The sequence below is a fragment of the Acyrthosiphon pisum genome, chromosome X (genome assembly GCF_005508785.2).
Source record: "Acyrthosiphon pisum isolate AL4f chromosome X, pea_aphid_22Mar2018_4r6ur, whole genome shotgun sequence".
NCBI lineage: Eukaryota > Metazoa > Arthropoda > Insecta > Hemiptera > Aphididae > Acyrthosiphon > Acyrthosiphon pisum.
The window spans coordinates 100,119,129-100,127,154 of record NC_042493.1 but is presented as its reverse complement, the minus strand read 5'-3'; the positions used below and the strand labels follow the sequence as shown (position 1 = coordinate 100,127,154).

The following is an 8,026-nucleotide window of genomic DNA, read 5'->3' as shown; positions in this document are numbered from 1 at the left end:
TATGGTTTTATAATTTACGGTGTCATCTGGCGCCGCTGATAATTGATTATGTTGTTTTTCTTAAATATCTGAACGGAGAGGTGTTGAATATTGTTTATGTGTTGCACGTGAGGCGTTTGTATGTAAGGAGTGCGTACATATATATTTATACGTAAATCGTATGTATATATGTATTGAATAGCCCAACATTCCATATGGACCGTCGCCACTAGTTGTCTTGTGTTTTATTTTAAGTTTAAATATTAATTATTACAATAGTATTATTTTAAATATATCCATATTATTAAGTGGAGATATATGTATACAGGAGGGGAATATATAATATACAATACAAATCTAGAAAATAAACCACAATTAAGATAATATAAATATTTATTTATTGAGGCATCATATAATACACACAGTTTTAGAATTTTTTAATTAAAAAGTGTATTCATATATCAGTTGGTATATTTTATATATTGATGGTTCACAATATATTGCAATAATATGTTTATTGTTTATAATAGTTTTATAATAAGAAACTGAAGTCTAAAATACTTTTTTCTAAGTTTTATGAGTATATTATTAATCTTTATAATATCATAAACATTACAAATCAAATTTACTATAACACATTTTTTTAAACTATTCATTTAGTAATTTAATGCAAGTTATTATTTTTATTTTGCCACTTGATGCGAAAGGTGCTTAAGCAAGAATGTATTTTATAATATCTTCCATTTCTCTTTGAGACACTTGTTTAAGTTTGGCTTGAGTTTTGGGCAGATAGTACCCACTGCTGGATTTTCTTAAACTCAAGCGTTATGGTCATCGTTGATCAACAGGTGTTAGTTTTTTAATTTTCCTTATCCGTGTTTTTCGTTGCCACCAGCAAACCGACGCGAAACACACTGTAGAAACATCACATGAATATTATTATTTTTATAATTAATCGAGATAAATATTACCCAAATGATAATGTTGTATTGCATTCAAGTCCAAAGGTGAATCAGTTATCTAGTTGCGCCGTTTATTAAATTATTAGCATTATTATCATCGTGCGGCGGTCCATCACTACATAATTTCTTCTCGTGATCGGTACTCGGTAGGCAGCTAGTGTATTCTCTTCATTCTTTCATTCATGTGTGCGACGCACGTCGGTTAGTTTTACAGTTTTTTTAACTCGCTGTTTCTCATGTTTGTCGTTTACGTGATCACGCATATTACCACGCCATCGCTAATCGTCCACCGACAATCACCTCTTTCCGCGACATGGACTTTGTTTTAAGAGTTAACTATAATTTTATGTGCAATAACCAAAAAATAAATGAATTTTTGCCTCCTAGTCCGTACATGTCGTAACCTTGTCGTAAGTATTTATGTATCGGGTGACCAAAAACTCGTTGTTAGTTGCGAGTCGTCATTGTGTTAACACGACGACGGCGGTCCTCCACAATCATCTCGATACGAATATTAGCAGTGCGTATTTTTGGCGTCGCTGTCTCGAGAATAATATTATTATGTCGCTATGGGTTCGTTTTTCGTAGTCAGCAGAATGAGTGACACTGAAAATTGAATCGTGTGATTGTGTGAACGTTCGGCCGTTCGGGTCATTATAGTTCAGTTGTTCGTGTACAACCATAAATATAATATTATAGAATGGATAGGCCATTTATGATTAATCTAACAACGAACGTGCAATTATAGAGGTCTTATCACGAATAAATTGATGTATACGTATTACGTATACACGTAATTATTATGATTTTACATCTGCTAGAATGAGAGGCAATGATGAAAATAGTGTTTCTCTCTTCCCCATTACTGCACGCTCCCCACTATATTGTTATTGTAGTCATGGCCTATTTATTATATTTTAATATCTATAGGTACAACGAGTAAATGACGACGCCGCCGTCTAGCTGACGTATTTGTACAACTGCGGACCGGTCGTCCATTTATTTCTAAACTTCACCTCTTTGTCGACGGTACTACTACTGCTCTACTCAAGACGTATGCATTGTGTCCTTCACATCACCTCTAAAACCCGACGGCGATCTTTGGCCGTTTGGTACGCCTTCGGCCGGCATAACGTTAATAGGTAATAATAATATTACGATTAATGCAACGCGTTATAATATTATAATATTATTATTTTACTGTTTGCCGTTCTCATCGTCTGTCGACCCTCATGTCGATTTCGCGTATCCGGAAAACACTTGTTTGCGTGCCTTTCGCTTATTTTATCCATTGTTTATGCTAGGTTAAGTATAGTTTCGACGGCGAGAACTTGTTGATTCGGTACCGGTGAATGCAGTATACTGTAGTCTCGTCATAAAAGCCGGAGCGGTGGACACTGACCACATCATCCAGGACAAGGACAATAGCTGTCAGTCGTGCAGAGTGTCCGGGACTGTTACTTTGTTACTAGTTGCTGCTTATTTTTATTTCGGCTGCAAGCACGTGAAACCCGTATATTACTTCGGAACCACGGGTATGTATAAATTAATAGGTACATCGAATCTCGGACATTAGGTCCCCGTCAATTATTAAGATTAGACGTTTGGTCCACAGCTGGGATTTAAAATCACAATTTTTTTTTTTATTCCATTTTTTTTGTAAAACACAAAACGTCAGTATAATTTATATTAATTCAATATAAACATTTTAAAATATTACAACACTATTTTCATCAGTCAAATTTAATTTTTAAATAATATAAGTAAGCTATAATTATACAAATATAACACATTTTCCTTAGTACAATACAAATACATTTAGGACTTAGGTACCTAATACCTAATACCTTATATACCTAATTATTAACGTTTCAATATTTCAGTTAGTAACCCAAAACACAAAAAATAGGTTTTTTTTAATTGAAAAGAATATATAATTCTAAGAAAAATGGTATAAGTTTAACATTTCTACTCACATTATTCAATAAGTTATGAGTAGGGCCTGGAAGTTGTTGCACTTTAATGTTTTTTTTTTTTGGCTCTTTATAAGTGAACATGCTATAATTTATTTCACAACACTACGAAAAAAAAATTAAAAGTTTATAATGCAATATATTTTTGTGCATTTTGTGATTTTGTAGCTTTATAGCATATTTCTCAATTTTTATCATTTTTATAACATATCTGAAGATTAATGATATGTCTATTAGATTTGAATTCAATGATATTATAATATCATTGTATACGAAAAACGATTCTGAGCGATAACTGTCAGTTAGCTTATGATATTACTCAGTATATTTAATAATATTATGAATAAAGCAATTTGTTTTCTTATTTTACAATACCTTGTTTTAAATTTTCAATCCTTAGCTATAAAAGTCGAACTATTTATACATTTTTCACTACAAACTCATTTAAAATTTGTCCATAAATGGCTCAAAATGACAAAAAATATTTTTAAAATGTCATCAAGTATAGTAATTGATAAAAAAACATATGGTGTAAATTTCAAGTACCTATGTACAGTGATTCGTTTTTGAATTATAACAAAATAAATAAGTAGGACATGAGAAATTGAGCGAAATCCAATGTTGTAATAGTAGAAGTTCAAATGCACATACAATTTAATTTGACTTTCAAGAAGTAATTTTGCTTGTTGATTAAGATGGAAAAACTTAAAAGGAATATCGTATTAAATATTGAAATCTAAGATTTAAAAATAAAATTTGTATATTTTTGTGATTTTTACGTATTTTGTCAAAATTCGAAATTTAAATTCTTATAAAACAAAACTGTGACTACGTATTTTTAATATTTTTCAACTGCTACGTAACAATATATCAGGAGACTTGTATTACGTTTTCACGCTTTTTTACCCAACAAATATGCAAACACAAATAAAAAAAATTAAACAAAAAAAATCATAAAAAAAACATGCATCATTGTAAAACCAATACATTTATCGATCCTTTTAGACTCTAAAATAATTTATACCTAATGTATTTTTTTTATTTTGAGAGTTTTCACTAGGTATTATTATTGTGTCGTGTTTTTCAAATCTCTAGTTAACGTAAATTTCCCGTTTTTATTTAAATATTTAGTATGAAATATAAAATATACAATTTTTTAGTACAATATTGATTTTATAAAAATTGTGAGTAAAAAAAAAAGAAATGCATATTTTTAAATCATATTTGTACTGTTTTAAGCGCATAAGTGCATGCATATTTAGTACTTTTAAAGTGTATTTAGTTCCGAGCTCTAGTTACGAGGAATTGAAAAAAGGGGCTTGACTTTTTTTGGTCAAGCACGCCGTAATTGCTTATCTCAAACGTATTTAAGTTCCTCTTTTCACACTAAAATGTATTCATCTTTTAAGTACATTTTTGAATTTTTGTTGTATGTACGTGATGTGTTCTTATGCACTGAAGATATAGGCAAGTAGAACAAGAATGTGTATAAAGTATTTAGTTTTTTTGAAATATTAAAAATATTGTAAAAGATTGTTTGTAACTTATGCATATTATGTACTGCAGCAGTCACTATTCGTGACATGACATAGCAAGCAAGTCAAAACTTTGAACCAGTATTATAACACTTGCGTTAAAAGTATTATATTTTCACAAAGTATTATTTAAAAATTAAAATTAACTGATGGGAATTATATTGTAGGCAATCAATTTAAATTTAATAATTATAGGTACTGAAATTTTATATTTTTGAAAAATAACAAGTAACTCTTATTTTTATTGCAGGTAATATATTCTTTAATATTTTATAAATACAAATTAGGTATACTAACATCATACGTTTTTTAAAAAGAATTTAACTTCTAAAAAAAATATAGCTATTTAGATTTAGTGATTTAAAACACCGGGGACCTAAGTCCCTATGGATAAATAACTTCCGGGGGCCAAATGTCATATCCTAATAATTGACCGGGACAAAAAGTTCATGGACTGGTTTTTTTTTCGGGAACGATATTTCTGTTTACCCAATACATCATAGGTATCTACTATTTTGTTTGTCGTTTGAACCATGACTAAATAAATATGTATGATCAAAACTTTGTGATACGCATACAACTATTGCCTAATCTATCACGTAGTTCTTTGCTTCTATTATATCCATTATCATTTCCAACAAATGAAATGCGTAGAACTACGAGTAATTATGGTTGTGTGTGTAGAACAGTGTGGAAATGCGCAAACAGGATGAAAACTATTTATTTTTTTGTGATATCATACCCATTTATTTAGTCATGGTTTGAATGCTTTAAACAACGGTCTGTGAAAATATTGGCCATCCAATCCGTTAATGTTTCCGTATCGTATCTGTGTTGTTATTTGAAATGTTTCAGGCTAATATTTTTCTTTTTGTAGGTATGATATCTTTAGCTGCGTCGAGAGCATTAGATTGACACCTTTCAATGGTTAACATTTCAAAATCAGTCGTGTGGTCAGAATTTATATAATGGTAAAAAAGTTTCACTATCAAGGTAAATGATATAATTTATTAATGTCTTATAACAATTATTCTAGTCAGATTGTTATACTTAACAATTGTAGTTTGATTATATTTTTGCAATGTGATAGATATTGCTAGGATCTATACAACTGGTTTCAGGCGCGGACTGGTAAAAAAGGGCGCTCGATGCTACATAATTTAAAGGGCAAATAGAACAAATTTTGGGGGTAAATTTTAAATGTGTAGGTTATTTATAAAACATTTAAATATTTTCTTTTGATTTAATAAAATATTGTAATTACGTTAAAAGTGTAAATAGGTGCCAAATTACAACAAACATTAAAAAAATTACAAATTTACAAACTTCTACAGTTGTATGGTAAGAAAAATTGAACCTTTGCTTCTTTTTCTCATAAGAGTTCCGGATCGCTCGCTTGCTAAAGGCATTTTTCGTGTTTCTCAGTCTCATTTTCCACGCCTGAGTGCACTCAATTCTCTATCCAGGCTCTGATTCCGCTAGGGAGGGGGCTTGAGTTTTCTTATCCTAACTTTCCTCATGCGAGCCTCACAGGTTGCTTTCAACGCTTCTGTGAGTGCAGTCACGCTAGCACCGATCTGGTAACTTAAAGTATTACAGAACTCGGATCAATTCGCATCACTCCAATCGTGCCTGACGAAAGGATATGGCCGCGTGGCCGCTCGACGTCAGATTGTGGACCACAGATTAGTCGACCAGCCTGACTCCGATAGTCGCCAGGGTGATATCCAGGGACGCGGACCCCCGGTTTCTGAACGTCGGCGGGAAGCCAAAGATTATGGACCGTGAGATTTTTCCGACTTACGAGGTCCACGAAAATTTCACCGCGGTCGTCCGTGAAAAGGTCATGACAAACAGTGGACCGTGCGTTCACGTTCGCGAACACAAGCACGCTTTCGCTTAGCGCGTCCTGAACGGACTCGAGTGCGTCAGCGTGAGTTTGAGTTGGCTCCGAAAATTGAAAGTCAGTTATTATGTATGGTTATAATGTTGTACCATATTGAACTGTCTTCTCTATTTTTGGGGCATGAACATTTCTTAATTCTGTGACATCTTGAAATAAAATTTAACAAAAAATTATATTTAAATAAGAATCAAAAACATAAATAAGTAAGACTTGAAGTTATTTGAAGTCTATTTATTAATGAAACTTACAGGTATAAATAAAACAAAATAATCTGCTTGTTCAGCCTTTGGTGGTCTCAAAATTGAATGTTTACCGTCTTATCTACGATTTTTGTCTAACTTGATTGTTAATGGTTGAACAATTTGTGGCCAAAGTTTGAGAACAGACATGTTATCATTACCTTAAAAAGCCAATTGTATTTGAAAATGAAACAAATATATTAAACAAAATATTAACTAGGTAATTAGTAATTACCAGGCCTTGACGGGGTTTTAAGTTCGGAAGTAATGTAGACTTATCTTGTAATGAAAAACGTTTGGTTAGTTTATGAATATACTTGATTAACTTCACTTTAAATTCGTCAAACTTATGAAATAAGAGTTTACCTTTTCCAGGATACAAAGTCTGGAAATCAATCTTAATCTATAACAGTAATAATACAATTAAATCCAATGTTGTTTAACATAATATACACATTTAGTGAAACCATAGATAATATTGTAATACCCACATTAATACATTACCTAATTTAATTGTGCACAATGTTGTATTATTAACAGTAGCATTTAAACATAAAATTCACTAATAAATGACCAGATGGACTTTTAAAAGCATAATGAAGTTCAATACAGTTTTCTTTTATTGTCAATCTATAATTTTATGTCTCAGTTCAATATTTATGTAGATAATAATACCCTTCGCTAATAGTGTAAATTTATTTTTTTCAATTTTGATAGACTGTTGAATTTCATGTTTAATAATGATAGAAGATAAACTATTTCTTATATATTGACTTAATGTACCAACAGGATCATAATAATCATATTATTATCCACATATTATAACCATACATTCCTCACCTTTAAGGAACATAAGATATCCTCTCTTCTTCCACAACTAACCTTTGCCTCACATCCATATTCATTAGTTATATCAATGGTCAACCTACTACATTGTCATAATGCATTATTTTGCTGTTGTAATATACTACAAAGGTTATTTTTGTGATGACTTGTTACCTTCACACTTCTACAATTGGTGTGGTAATTTAATTTCTTTATTACAAATAAAATTGTTATCTTTTGTCATCAAAATTTCCATTTTATTTAAGAATAGTTTAAATTATTATATCAAGTAAAAATAATTTTATACTTGCTGATGTTTATTAATTCATAAGTACATTTACAGTATAATAGTAACATATATATTCAATTATAAAAATTATGAATGAATGATATAATTTGGTTCTGAATTATGAATTAAAGTTTTTATCTGTTTTTTTTTTTACATAAGCTACAATAAAAATATTTCTATAAAACAAAATGTTTGAATCTTTATTTTATTACAAAGTACATTATAACTAAACTATTAATTGTGTATACTTATATAATTGCTATTTGTTCTTATCTACCACATCTGCATTAGCATTGATATGCAACTACTTTAAACTAA

At 30.5% G+C, this 8,026-nt stretch overlaps 1 long non-coding RNA gene across 1 annotated transcript; it reads left to right on the top strand.

Moving 5' to 3' along the window:
* Window positions 1-1,073: 1,073 nt before the first annotated feature.
* On the top strand, window positions 1,074-7,694 carry LOC115034510. Its single transcript, XR_003839870.1, has 3 exons — window positions 1,074-2,083; window positions 2,246-2,476; window positions 5,327-7,694. It is a non-coding gene; the product is annotated as an uncharacterized LOC115034510 (long non-coding RNA).
* Window positions 7,695-8,026: the final 332 nt, after the last annotated feature.